General features: G+C 34.3%; 1 long non-coding RNA gene across 5 annotated transcripts in view; it reads right to left on the bottom strand.

The window, feature by feature from the left end:
* Positions 1-11,560, bottom strand: part of LOC105483778 (uncharacterized) — a 203,235-nt gene extending 191,675 nt beyond the window's left edge. For all 5 annotated transcript variants that reach the window (XR_011608532.1, XR_011608533.1, XR_988579.2 and 2 more), the window contains exons 1-2: positions 11,171-11,560; positions 895-969 (exon numbers count right to left, since the gene is read on the bottom strand). This is a non-coding gene — a long non-coding RNA (uncharacterized lncRNA). The remainder of the gene's footprint in view (positions 1-894; positions 970-11,170) is intronic.
* Between the last annotated feature and the right edge of the window lie 3,933 nt (positions 11,561-15,493).

Here is a 15,493-nt window from a genome sequence, read left to right as displayed (position 1 = left end):
CAGGATATGGAAGTCTGGTTTTGTTTTCTCACAATGGGATAGTCTCCATGAAGCTTCTTCAGTTGTGATTAGTTAGTGATGAGTGTGGGTGCCTCAGTGGTCTAGGTTTCAGGAATTTGTGCCAATGACAATGGATTTACAGGTTATTAGGGCAAGGGCTCTAGGGATTCTTTTTTCTTGTCTTCCTCAATGTGCTTTAGTTTTAAATCTTATTTTTAGCAACCCATAAAACCGTATCAGTTAAAAACATTTTATACTTAACTTTGTTCATTGTAATTCACATGTTCTAATGAGCAATAAGCTTACATATCAATGTCCCTATATTGATAATGGAAACATGTATGCTTTAAACATGAGAATTTGGAAAGTTGAAGCTCTTCCGAGATTCTCACATTTTTAGAATAACATTTACAAAATTAAGCCTGAAATTATGTTAGATATTGTACTAGATTCATTTAATTTATGGTCCCAGTCAATAATTTCCTTTCCTTATATCCTATAGAATGTGAATTCACAAGTTCTTTACTTCAAGAGGTGGAGTTTCTTTTTTCTTTTTTTCATCATCTCTTGAATATAAGCTGAGCAGCATAGTATGTACTTTGACTAATGAAATACAGCAAAAGTGAATTGTGTTATTTTAAGGTCCAGGTCTCAGAAACCTGTGTGCTACTGCTTCCATTGGATTTCTGCCTCAGACCTGAGACCAAGTCTGGACTAGCCTGTAGGAGGATGAAAGAATTCATGGAGGAAAGCTAAATCTCGAGCATATGAACCCTGGTCAAGATCAGCAGAGCCTGTTCTACATAAGGAAAACTGCCTAGTTAACCAATAGGCTGGTGATAAATAATAAATTGTTTTATTTATAGAGTGGTTTGTTATTCAATGACAACTTACCAATACAAAGCTCTATTCTTACATGTTGATTGCATATAAATCTCTCATCCAAATGGTCCACTCCCAGAGCAGTGCCTAGGTCAAAAGATCACATAGAAAAATAAAAAATAATGTCAAAATGGCTATAATAATGTGAATGGATCTATAAAGCAGTATTTTTTTAATCTGTATTTGTCACCTATTTACCAAACTTAAATGCCACGAGGCCCCACTTACTCCAAACTTTCAACCCAATTCCAATTTACATATTTTCTTCAACCTTTACTCCTATTAATTCTGCATTATACATTCTGAAACAACTCTACAAAAAATACAAAAATTAGCAGGGTGTGGTGGTGCATGCCTGTAGTCCCAGCTACTGGGGAGAGTTAAGGTTGAAGGATCACTTGAGTCCAGGAGGTTGAGGCTGTGGTGAGCTGAGATCACACCACTGCACTCCAGCCTTGCACTCTAGCCTTGGTGACAGGGAAATATCCTGTCTCAAAAAAATAAAAAATATAAAATAAACTTATGATAACTAATAAGTTCAGCAAGGTTGACAGATACAAAACCAATATACAAATATCAATTTTATTTCTATGCACACTTACATTGAACAAACAAGCACACTTACATTGAAAATGGAATTAAGAAAGTAATTCAGTTTACAATGTATCAAAAAATGAAATAGAAATAATATAAAAAAGAAGTGCAAAACTTGTACTCTGAAATCTACAAAACATTGTTAAAATAAATTAAACCTCTAAATAATTGGAGAAACATTCTGTATTTATGGAATCAAAACATTTAACATTGTTAAGATAGCAACACTCTCAAACTGTCTACTGCTCAACAGATTCAATGTAATCCCTATCAGTACCCCGAAAGACTTCTTTGTAGAAACACATGATGCATCTAAAATTCATATAAAATTGTAAGGGACCCAAAATAGTCAAAATGATTTTGAAAATGAATAACAGGGTAGGAAGCCTCACACCTTCATATTTCAAAGTCTAAAACAAAGCAACAATAATCACTACAGTGTGGAACTGGCACAAGGATGTAAACCAATGGAATACAATTAAGAGTCCATAAGTAAAGTCCATACATCTATGGTCAACTGATTTTCAACAAGGGTGTCAAGACCATGCAATGAGAAAAACAATGGTGTTTTCAACAAATGATGTTTTGTTAACTGTGTAGCTACATGCAAAGGAATGAAGTCAGACCCTTAACTAACACATACACAAAAATTTTCTCAAAATAGTCAAAGACCAAAATAGAAGAACTAAAGCTATAAAACTATTACAAGAAGTCATGGGGTAAGCCTATATGATGTTGAGCTCAGCAAGGGATTATTAGATATGACATCAAAGGCAGAAAAGAAGAGATAAATTTGACTTCATCCAACTGAAAAAACCTTTTTGCTTCACAAGACACCATTAAGACAGTAAAAAAATACAACCCACAGACTGGGAGAAGTATTTGTAATTCATACATCCGATAAGGGACTTGTATCCAGAATATATAAAGAACTCTGATAACTCAATAACAAAAAGACAATCCAAATAAAAATGGGAAAAATATTCAAATAGACATTTTTTCAAGTAAGGTATAAAAATAACCCATAAGCATGTGAAAACATGCTCAACATGACTAGACATCAGGAAAATGCAAATCAAACCCACAATGAAATACCACTTCACACCCGCTAGAATGGCTAGTATAAAAAAGTCATATAATAACAAGCATTGCCTGGTGGTAATGTAAAAAACGTTGCAGTCACCTTGGAAAAAAGTCTGCACTTCCTTAAATTATTAAACAGAGAGTTACTATATGATTTATCCATTCTAAGTTACATGACACTTAAAAATCATATCACTAGTTATATATCTCTATGACTCTTACATTAAGACTTATATACCTAAAAGTAATGAAAACATATATCCACATACAAATGTGAACACATATGTATATAGCAGCTTTATTTATAATAGCCAAATTGTGGAAACAGCCCAAGTGTCTATCAGTTGATGAATGAATAAACAAAAAGTTGTATATTCATATGATAAAGTGTAATTTGGGCATCAGAAAGGAATAAAGGAATCTTGGGTGCCAGGGGCAGAATGCTATGGCCTGAATATTTGAAATCAAAACTCATGTGTTGAAGCCTAATCCCTAAGTTGATGGTATTAGAAGGTAGGGCCTTTAGGTGGTGATCAAGTCATGAGGCCTCAAATCTCATAAATGGGATCAGTGCCGTTATAAAAGAGACCTCAGAGAGCTAGCTAAACCTCTCTACCATGTTAGGACACAGCAAGAAGGCACACTCTGTAAGTCAGAAAGAAGACCATCACCAGACACCAAATCTGCTGCTGCCTTGGTCTTGGACTTCCCAGCCTTCAGAACTGTGAGAAATAATCTGTTGTTTACAAATAACCTAATTTACAGAACTTCATTATAAAAGCCTGTATTGACCATGAATATTGCCTATTATATAATTTTATTCAGCTGAAATGCCCAGAATAGGTAAATCTGTAGAAACAAAATCAGATTACAGTTTTCCTGAGACTGGGTAGAGGTCGATAGCTAAAGGGTACAGGTTTTCTTTTCAAAGTGATAAAAATGTTATGCAGTTGACAATGGTGATCACAGTCGCAAACATCTGTGATTATGCTAAAATTCATTATGCACTTGAATGGTCAAATCATATAGCATGTGATACATTTCAATAAAATTATCAAAAATTAAATGATGAGTTGGGTTTTTTGTTTTTTGGTTTTTTTTGAGGTGGAGTCTCGCTCTGTCGCCCACGCTGGAGCACAGGGTTTTTCTTTTTAATTGCATCATTTATTCTTGTGTGATTTTTCTTTGTAACTCCAAAGAGCAGAGTTTGAGAGTTTCTATTGATTCCACTTGGTATTTTGTGTTTTTCTTTTTAAATATTCCTGGTGACTGTGCAGTATTATTACACTGTGATTCTAACTTCCATTTTTCTGATGGCAAATAAAATAAGCCTCTCTTTTACATTTATTGTGTAATTTTGATACTCTCTTTTTGTGAAGTGCCTGTTTAAAGCCTTTATCCATTTTTCTGTTGTATTTTTTTGCCTTTCTCTTAAAGATTGATAGAAGTTCTTTATATATTCTGAAGGCAAGACCTTTGTTTAAAATACATACTGCAAATATCTGTTTCCATTTTCTTGCTTGCTTTTACACCCTTTAGTAATGCCTTTTACTAAACAGAAATTATTTTAATATAGTCCACAACACAACATTTTTTTATGGTGAATGCTATTGATAGCCTAAGATATTTTGCCTAGACCAAGGCCATGAAGATACTCTCCCGTGTTTTCTCTTTGAAACATTAATGATTTTTTTTCGCATTTTCATGCAAATAAATATATAGCTTAAAATAGACATCAAGATTTTGTTTCCTTTTTCCATATGGGTATCCAATTAGCTCAGAATTAATTGTGAAAAAAAAGTACATCTTTTCCTCATTAAATTGCTGCAATACCTTAATCATAAATTAAATAACAATATATCTTCAGGTCTATTTCCTGGCTTCTGTTATTTTTGACTTGTAAAAGTTGTATATTTGGCAGTTGTTGGAAGCAGTAGTGTCCTACAAATATTGTTTTGGACAACGTTGATAGTATTGATCAGGTTATTTATATCTTTACAGTTTGTTTAAATTATATGCTTCTTTAATTGCTCAGAAAACAGAGTTAAACTATCTGTGAAGATTAGAATTATTCTATTTTTCCATTTATTTTTTGAAAATTTCCGCTTTGTATATTTTGATGTTATTTATTTTTCAAGTGTAAAAAATAATAAGTAAATTATCTGGGATTTTCTTCACAGGCAGGTATTGATTTGAGATTTTATTTTTAAAAATGAATACAGGACTATTTTTTCTTTTTATTTTGCAGTTTATTCTTGGGTGATTTTTTGTAACTTGTATACATTAAGATGACTGTTCATTTTATCTAAGTTGTCAAATTAATTGAAATTATTTCTTTTTATTATCATATTATGATTTTATCATCTTTAAGTTGATAATTAAGTTGTTTATAAATGCATTGCATAATTTTGCAAATTTGGGGATTTTCTAGGTTGTTTCAATGTGGTCAGAAACTATAATTTAAATTATTTCAAATCATTGCAATTGTTAAGGCTTATTTTATAAACCAGCATATTGTCAGTCTTGATGACTTTCTTATGTGCATTTGAATAAAATGTATTTTCTGTAATTGTTGGATGCAGTGTTCCATACATTTCAATTAGAACAAGTTCATTGATTTCAGTGCCCTCGTTTCACTTTTCTATTCTTACGTATGTTTTTTTCTTTTGTTCACTTTCATCTATCAGCTACTGAAGGAGATATGTTAAAGTGTCAAACTATGAATGTTGACTATCTACCCCATTTGCTTTCACAAAATTTTGCTTTACATATTTTGAAGCTCTGTTATGGGGTACATGCAGGTTTTGAATCAAAACATGTTCCTCATGGGTTGATATCTTCATCTTCCTGAAATATTCATTTTTAGGTCTAGTGGTGTTGTTTGCATATAAGTTTGAGGTAACCAATAACACTCATAAGTATACACAGTTAGGGAGAGAATTAATGAACTGGAAATTAATATTGAGATATCATGCAGAGTGTTGCACAGAAGCACTGATACTAAATATAAAAGGCAATTAAGACATATGGAGGTTGAGAGAATATTTTCTAACATAATTATCTTTTGTATGTTTTCCCCAATTCTCTATTTTTTTTTTGTATATTTCTTTTCATTCATGGATTTATCAGCTACCATATTTTCCATGTATGTAATACCCATGCATAAAAAGTCACATTTTTGTTTTTCTATAAGAGTCATATGTCACCCAAATTCATGTTATGTATGAAACACAAACATCTCTGAAATAACGACAAATGTGGCCCAAATTGTTAAAACCTGGGCAAGGCCTATCTCATGCTTTTAACCCCACCATTTCAGACTTCCTCTTTTTACACTGTCAATTTCTCTTGATTCTTATGGGTTTTGATACGGTTTGTAAGTTCCTAGATTCCATCAACATGAAACTACAACAAAACCATTATTTTCTTAGCAAAACTGTGGACACTTCCAAGTATATACCATGCCCCCTCCCCGCCAGGACTCTACTCTATAACCTCAGCAACCTGACTTGTGTTAGATGATGACCAGTTTGGCAGCAAAAGCTATTTTAAAAAGGAGTTAGTGAAGAACAGTTGGTTGAAGTTTTACCTTTACCTGATTATTAGAAATCACACTTTGATTAGCTCATATGTAGTTACCTTTTTAAATGCAAGATGTACAACTCTTGTTTATATGTTATATAAACAGGGTATTTTTTTCCTTATCTGTCATACTTTTTGAAACTATGTCTTTATTCTTATACACACAAATAAAATTGAGTACAATAGTTGCCCTTTATCTGCAGTTTTACTTTCTAGTTTCAGTTGCCCACAGTTAACTGCAATTCAAAAACACCAAATGGAAAATTCCAGAAATAAACAATATATAAGTTTTAAATTGAAAGCTTTTCTGAGACGCATAAGGAAATCTCACATCAGTCCACACCACTTTGTCCCACCTGGAATGTAAGTCATCCCTTTGTTCAGCATATCCAGTTGTCACTTGTAGTAGCCTCAGTTATCAGATCAACTGTAATAGTGTCACAGTCCTTGTCTTCAAGTAACCCTTACTTTGCTTAATAACAGGCCCAAAACGTAGAATAAGTGATGTTGGCATAACGTTATGATTTTCCTATTTTATTACTATTGTTCTTAGTTTTGTACTATGCTTAATATATAAATTAAACTTTATCAAATGTATGTAAGTATAGGAAAAATATAGTATATGTAAGATTAAGTACTTTCCATGGTTTTAAGCATCTGTTGGGGTTGTTGGAATGTATTCTCCCATGGATAAAGGGGGACTACCGTGTTTATCTAGCTCTGCTTCTTTCAAAGTTTTAACAAGTACAGAATTGTGTTATACATTTCAAACTTAGTTTTTTAATCACCTAGTAGCAATATGGGTTTCAGTTTAAAGAAATATCACCAAGATAAGAGACTTAGTGAAATTGTACTACTTATTGAAAGAGTGAAGAAGGCAATTTCAGGCAAAGCCAGATATCTGATAGTAAATCTCATTAGCCCCATATCAGCTCTTCTTTGCAAATCCAAGCACCATGCTGTTAGCAATAAACTGAGATTCTAATGCCTTTCCAGGACTCCCAATTACAATGTTAAATACAAGTGTAAATAATTAAATGTACATATATTTAACCTGAATTGCCCAATGGACATGCTGTTATCACTTTCCACCAAACTTTGTCAGTTGTTGGTAAAATACTGACATGGTAATAAAGAAAAGGGGGAAACAAAGGTAGTCAGAACATGATAGCCCCCATAGTGCTTAATCCATAAAGCAGGAAACACAAATTGGTGAATTGGAGCGATGACATGGTTACACTGAACTACAGAAAAAGGCCCCTTAGGGGACTAGCAGGAAGTAAATTGGGTTCTATTTTGAGATGATGTTTCATCTACATTGTTGTAATTATTTAAATAATTAATTTCATAATGAGAGAAGCTTATAAAAGCCAAAGCCATGCTGAGTTGCAAATCTAAAATTCTCTGATGCTAAATCAGAGGCGTTTGTCTGCCATAATACATACTTTATTATTTTAAAAATGGCATAGTCTTTCAGTATTGCAGAGGCTGACTTGCTAGGCTTTTCTTCTAACCCAGACCAAGCAGAAAGAAGTTTTTTCCTTGCCAAGAAAACATGAAATGTTCATTCACATCCAGCTTAGGCAGCCAAAAGCCCTATAAAAAATATAAGGAGGATATGCAAGGTCAGGACCAAGGAGTCTGAAGGGGCAGAAAGTTGCTAGAATGCAGTGAATCTGGTCTGTAAGGCAACTGTCAGTCTACAATAAACAGGTCAAGACTAGGTGTGAGTCGGAGCATATTAAATAAAGGCAGTGAGTTAAACACCACAAGGTCAGGTTAGATGGATAACCCTAGAGTCTCAGGAGGTTTTGAAAAACAGAAGGTCAGCAAAGACTGAGAATGTGGGAGAGAAACACTACGAAATCAAACACATAGAAGGAAAATCAACTTGACTTTATGGCAGATTTATTTTTTGCTTGCCCTGTCAGAAGAAAAAAAACAAAACAAAAAATGAGCGTAATTCTAGGCGTGAGCACTTAAGTGAGACATATAAGGAGAAAGTTTGAAAATTCAATAAATAAGTAAAATTATTTTTCTAATCTCTTTTGTAGTTATTCCTCATAGGGATATCCTTCCCTCCAATTCTTCACTGACATTAACACTGATATTATACTCTCTCTCCAAGTGACTCAGCATTTGCCCTGCTCTCAATTGTGTGCATGTAACAATAATAGCTTCATTGTTCTAGTTTTATCTCTATGCCGTTGACCTTCACTTTTATTCCACTTTAGCCATTTGCTTCCAATACTGCACCCTCAATTTTCTCATTTCCTGAACTGCTCTATCCCTGAAGTCTTAAACACATGCTATTCCACTTTCAAGCAACAACTACCTATCCTTCACCTAATTTCAAACCTCGCCACTGTTCCTCAACCTTATCAAGATTTAGAGATACTTTATTACTGCTTTTTCTAAATCTTTGTAGTTTCTCTTCTTCCTTGCTTCCTTCTTTGGTTATTTCTGGGAAGCAGGACAACATAGGGGTTAACAGGATAACACAGTGATAAAGAATGCCTGAGTTTGAAATCCAGCTTCTTCACTCTTTAGAGTCAATCTAAATAACAAACAGAGGTTTTCTAAAACAGTATCTATTTGAAAGTAAGACATTGCAATGAGAGCATGCATACCATAGTAAACAATGTGCGTATTCATGGAAGGAAAAGAAGACAAAGGTTTTTGAAGGAAAAACATGAGGATTATATAATTATTTTGAGATAATTATTCTTGGCTATAAGGATCAGTAACAAGGGTGGCACCATTCTGGGGCTGGACAGGCAGTTGCTGGGAAAATGTCTTCCCAGAAGTGTTTTATTGTGTAAGGTTGTAATGACCTTTGTGAGAGGTTGTGGTTTTTGCAAAATATTTTCTGGTAGTTTTTGTTATCAAGCATTTATGCTTAAGAACCCTCTCTTGATGGCCTTTCCTGGCTCTATTTGTCAGGGTTTACGTTTTTGTTGTTGTTTAACATAAATAATTCCATTTTTATTCTCACAGAATTCACATTTCTCCCTTTTGACAAAGATCCTTCTCTAAAAGCCTCAATGATTAAGCATCCTGTAGTCAGATTTGGATTGTTCATCAGTGTCAGGATGGACCTGCCCCAAGTTTCTGGTCTGGTCCCACATGGGAAGAAGTAATTGGCAATGTCAAAACCCTTTCAGCAAGTAGGGAGGTTTGAAGGGAGTGACTTTCAGGTTAAGTTCACCTGGAGCCCATTATGAAGTTCAATTTTGTCTGTTCCATGGTCTTTTGCTATCATCTCAAAGTGCTGGGTTAGCACTATTCTTTTAGGAGTTGTACTTCTGCAAAAATTTAATAAGTAACAGATATAAAGCTTTAAAAGGGAAAATACAAAGTAAAACTAATAGTTATTGACAATCCCAGTTTGCCTAATGATTTTGAGCTGTGAACTTAGGTTTAAAGGCTAACAGTTGAATAAATCAAGTGACCATTATCCTGTCAAGTGAAAAGATAGGCATTAAGAGAGGTAGTCCCATTATGACATGGAGCCTTATTCTGATGTTTTGGTAAAAGCTGTCTACAGTGTGAAAACATCAACTTCTTATTCTGGTTTGCAGTTTAAATGTTTCTGGCTAGGACAGGTGGCAATTTGGTGAACCTTTGTACGGCCCATACATTAAGCATGAAAGTTGTGTTTTAAAATTATAAAATGATTATCATCTACAAAATACTGATATATGACAGTTCAAAATTAATTGTTTCCTAGGTTTTCATGAGACAATGTTACTAAAAGTTAAAATTCTAACTAATATAATGTAATTATGCATATAAATTGTATCTAAAAAGTAAGATGTGTTTTAATGAGAAAAACCATATGAAAGGCATAAATATGTGCTCTTTATTGAGGAAAAATCTTAATTTTGTCTAATTTAGATATTCTTTAAAGGTTATTACAAAAAATAAATTTAGGAAGGGAATAGAAACAAGATAGGACCCAGTAAGTAGGAAAGAGAAATGTGAAGAAAGTTATGAATATGAAAAAGCATTTTTGTTAAAAGTCAAAAATAAAAATAAATAATTTGTATAAAAAAGAAAATTGTGTGGTAAATTTTTGTCCTAAATTACAATGACTGTTTATCTAAGAAAGAGGAATTATAGGACAAAGCAAAAGTCCATGCATGTCACCAAAGATTCATGCAGGTTGCCAAAGGTTTGTGAAGGATGAATTTATAATATAAATTTTGTGTATGCCCTAGTTGGCTATAATTTGAAGGGACGTATTCATAATTATTTGTAAAGACTGACCTTTGATATTAAAAATACTTTGATGCAAAACTAAATATTTAGCATTTGTTTAACTTTTAAGTTCAGAGGTACATGTACAGTATGTATAGATTTGTTACTTAGGTAAATGTGTGTTATGGGAGTTTATTGTACATCACCCATAGTCATTTATTTAGAAACAATAAGACTTTTCTGAAATATTGATCTACTCTCAGAATATTTGCCAAAGTTTTTGATCTTGAATTTCTGTAGCTTTTTTCTGCTTTATGGACTTCATTTAATTTCCCTAGTTTCAGGTTTGTAATGCTTCTTTTTTATTTAGAATGATAATTTTATATCTGCAAATAGAATTTTTCTCTTGAAGCTTCTCAGATTCGTATCTCAGAAGTTCACGTGATTTGCAGTTCATGCATCATTGCCTTTTGCTCTTCCTCTTTCTCCCCTTGAGAAGGTCTGAGACAATAACTTTCTTCATCTTTTTCATTGCCTCTTGTAACATTTGCCCCCAGTTCTAACTCTGCTATTATGGCCTGATGCTGAAATATTAATCTTAATACCTAAAAAAGCAATCTTTTCCTCTAGTAAAATTTGATTCTGTACTCTTAGCTTTTTTGACATGTCTAAATTGTTTCATCTAACGAGGAAATTTTACATGTTTTTACTTTTTCTAATATCTATGTATTCCCCTGCTCGAGGTACTAATTTCGTCATTTACATTCCTTAATAATGTGATTTACATTCATAACCTTGGACACACATTCTTCTGGTTAAATTCAAATACCTTTTCGTCAGGTTCAACTTCCAGGAGTCACTTACAGGGAAAAAAAAAAAAAAAAAATGTACACAAACAACAAAAAGCAACAAGAACAACAGCAATAAAAAATGACAAATAGAGCTAGGAAAGGTAATAAAGAGAAGATTATCATGCAAAAATGTCTGATAATAAAAAGTATCACAAAAGACCACAATCTTGCACAAACGCCATCACAACCTTACACTAAAAACAAAACAACTACTGGCCGGGCGCGGTGGCTCACGCCTGTAATCCCAGGACTTTGGGAGGCCGAGGTGGGTGTATCACGAGCTCAGGATATCGAGACCATCCTGGCTAACACGGTGAAACCCCGTCTCTACTAAAAATGCAAAAAAATTAGCCGCTGGTGGCAGCCGCCTGTAGTCTTAGTTACTCAAAAGGCTGAGGCAGGAGAATGACGTCAATCGGGAGGCGGAGCTTGCAGTAAGCCGAGATGGCGCCACTGCACTCCAGCCCGGGCTACGGAGCAAGACTCCATCTCAAAACTAAAACAAAACAAAACAAAAAAAAACCACAACTACTTCTGCAATGACATCTGCCTAGCAACGGCCTGTTCAACCCCAGAATAGAACCACGCTTGTTCTTGTAGCCAAGGTAATAATTATCTCAAGGTAATTATGTAATCATCCTCACTTTTTTCTTAAATCTTTGTTGTCCTTTACCTTCCTAAATATGCACACATTTACCATGGCGTGCGTATTTCAATTTCCAAATAAATATCATTGTATTTTAGAGAGCAACTACCCCTTTGTTATTTAAGCTGACATAAATGGTGTCCAGAAGAAGAACTCAAGAAAGATCACTTCTAGTAGAAATCAGCCATTTCTAGAACTAGTGTGTAGTACCCATTTGAGCCCTTAGCGCTCTCTGCTTCTGCAGCTCACCTTTCCTTGCATGGGTGAGTCTTCTTTCAGGTTGAGCCATACTCTTTTTGCTTGAAGATTTTGACTTTATTCAGGATCTGATTTGGATAAGGGAGTCTTACTAGACGACCTTACATCCCGCCTGGGATGGTGAAAGACTACCTTTTCTGGAAACTTTGTATCTGGTATAAATACAAATGTCTTTCTGGTGTGAGTGCTCTTATTTTTACAGAATTTATGTTCTGTCTGTAAAGCCTGTATTCTCTGACAAATTTATTTTGAGTTTTTTCTGAGACCAAAAATAAACATTTTAAATAATCGGTACAGAATGGCTAGTTAAAAGCCAGCAGGGCAGCAGCTGTCGCCATCTAAAACACTGGTCCAAAATCCTCTAACATCCCTTGATAAAACTTATGGGATTTCCTTTGCTCTCAAATGATTAATATAAAATGGAAAGGGATTCATAAACATTAACACATGCCAGGTTTTCTGGGACTCCAGGAGTCTACTTATTATGACTCATTCTCGTGTACATTTTTATACTGATGGGCAAATTAAATAAAAGAAAATTCAGAACCCAAATGATCATCATTAAAACCCTCTATGAAAATCTCCAACTACAGAATTAATATATGGAGCCTTTTAAGTTCTCTCTCTACTTTTTTTTTTTTTTTTTTTCTGCCTACTTTGAATCTGCTGACTCTTCCGCAGGTGTTGTGAGAAAACTCATTCTTATGGCATTTTAGCCAAGATAAAAAAGATTTTTTTTAAGTTTTAAAAGGCAGTCGAATTAATGATTTTAAAAAATTACAACAGTTCGATGGCAACCAACAACCTAGACACTTTTTGGAAATGGAAATTTAAGTTTGCCTGACTAACAATTGCTTAGAGTGATAGAACAGTTAATGATGAATTGATGGTCTAAAAGAAAAGAAGCAGATAAATATTTATAAAAGGAGCTCAGATCATGCAGGTTAAAATCTTGAGCTCGGTGAAAAAACATAAAGTATGCCTGTCAAGTATAAAAATTGCTTTGTCTACCAACTTTTGGCTAATAAATTTGACAATCTAATTGTCATTTGGATGAAACAGAAATAGTTCTAGAAAAATATGACTTATCAATACTGAACAGAAATAAAATAAATTTTGTTTGCCATATTTCTGGGGAAAGCATGGCTTTTTCTGCCACTCAGGGACCAGAAAAAGTGCTAAAGAAAATAAAATAAAAGTGCTAAAATGCTTTCTCTCTTGCATTGACTAATCCAGCAATCCAGACTGGCAAACAAAAGATAGGTTTGGTACTAAAAATTTCACACTAGTTAAAGATTTTATTTTTCTTGTGCAATTCAACTCATCATTGCTGAAATTGAAAATTTAACCCTAAACTCAATTGAAACTAAAAATAGGGGTGAATAAGGATAAAATATATTTTTTGAAAACAAACTGCTTTACCCAAAATTTTGGTACACAGCCCTCATTAGATTATCATTTCTCTTAGTCTTCAAATTCTCTTATCTTTTTACTTCTGCTTTGCTGCTTTTGGAGAGCCTCTCCCTATTTTTTATTTAGTTAACATAACTGTGACAGCTGCAAATGAAGTTTAGCCATGTGAACAGGTCCAATTTTGTCAGAAATATAACTTGAATCCAATAGTCTTTTATAAGTTGTTGAGTTTGTATTACTATCTCATGTTTAAATTTTTAAAATAAAAGCCACGAGATTTTTATCTCTATGTGTTTATGTGTTTGTGTATGTTTATGCATACGTACATATATTATGTCATGTGTTGTGCCTACATGGTAAAGATTTTGTATAGTCAACCAGAAATCCCTTAAGGAATTCTGCTCAGATTGAGTGTGCGGTGGCTCACGCCTGTAATCCCAGCACTTTGGTAGGCCAAGGCAGGTGGATCGCGAGGTCAGGAGTTCGAGACCAGCCTGGCCAACATGGTGAAACCCCACCTATACTAAGAATACAAAAATTAGCCAGGTGTGTTGGTATGCGTCTATAATCCCAGCTAGTTGGGAGGCTGAGGCAGGAGAATCGTTGGAACCTAGGAGGTGGAGTTTGCAGTGAGCCGAGATCACTCCATTGCACTCCAGTCTAGGCAACAGAACAAGACTCTGTCTCAAAAAAAAAAAAAATTTAATAAAATAAAATAAATTATTTCAGGGGTTCACTATAGTCTTCAAGAAAAAACAAAACAAAACCCTTAGCATATATATGCACCCTTTTTTGCCTGTTTAGCAGTGTGGAGTTAAACTGCTAGGACTCTCTCAAATCCATGGTCATATGCACTTCTTAGCTCTGTGCCTCCTATAAATTACTTTACCTATATAATACATAATAATCTAATAATTTAACTCCTAACTACTTCTTGATGTGCCTTATTTATCTTTTCTTGGGCTTAAAATTCTTTAATTCTATTTCTCATCTATTTACTTTGGTAACACATGATAAATGATGAATGGGATGACTAATAACTTGTGTTAATTACTTTACAATTATCATTCATTAGATTCTCTCCATCAGTCTTTGTGGTAGGTGTTGTAATCTCGACTTGAACATGAGAGATACCATGAATTACAGAGGTGAAGGTATTTCTCAAAGTCAAATGTCTAATTAGTAAGGTAATTATGATTCAAGTCTAGATCTTTCGTTCTCCAAATTCTCTGCCCTTTGTACTTCTGTTTTGCAGTCTCTTAGAGGAAAAACAACTGACACAGTTATGGGTACCTCCATTTCTATTTCTAACTAAAACCCTAAACTTTAATGTGAGATTAAAAATAGTACAGCTGAATTTAGTTTTCAAGTGGGTGAGCACATGAGAATTTCATGCCACTTGATCAGTGTTCCTCAAAAGTTTCACTTATGGGCAATTTTTATTAGCCTCTGTAAGGGTGATTTAAAATACAAATCTTCAGGCCGGGCGCGGTGGCTCAAGCCTGTAATCCCAGAACTTTGGGAGGCCGAGACGGGCGGATCACGAGGTCAGGAGATCGAGACCATCCTGGCCTACACGGTGAAACCCTGTCTCTACTAAAAATACAAAAAACTAGCCGGGCGAGGTGGTGGGCGCCTGTAGTCCCAGCTACTTGGGAGGCTGAGGCAGGAGAATGGCATAAACCCGGGAGTCAGAGCTTGCAGTGAGCTGAGATCCGGTCACTGCACTCCAACCTGGGAGACACAGCAAGACTCCGTCTCAAAAAAAAAAAAAAAAAAATACAAATCTTCAAACCTAGATCTTCCAAGAGGATTCTAATGGACATGAAGAGAACCACTGGCCAAAAATGAGAAATTAATATACAAGATGTAATCACAAATTGCCCAGTTCCTAAATGTGATGCTCATAGATAATATGCTTATTTCCACATGCTTTTATCAAGCTTATGACTGGAAAAGAATATCAAGAAAATGACTACAACAG

Source organism: Macaca nemestrina, chromosome 10 (assembly GCF_043159975.1).
Source record: "Macaca nemestrina isolate mMacNem1 chromosome 10, mMacNem.hap1, whole genome shotgun sequence".
In the NCBI taxonomy this organism is placed as follows: domain Eukaryota; kingdom Metazoa; phylum Chordata; class Mammalia; order Primates; family Cercopithecidae; genus Macaca; species Macaca nemestrina.
Note: the sequence above shows the minus strand (reverse complement) of the source record. Positions and strands in the feature narration are given on the sequence as shown.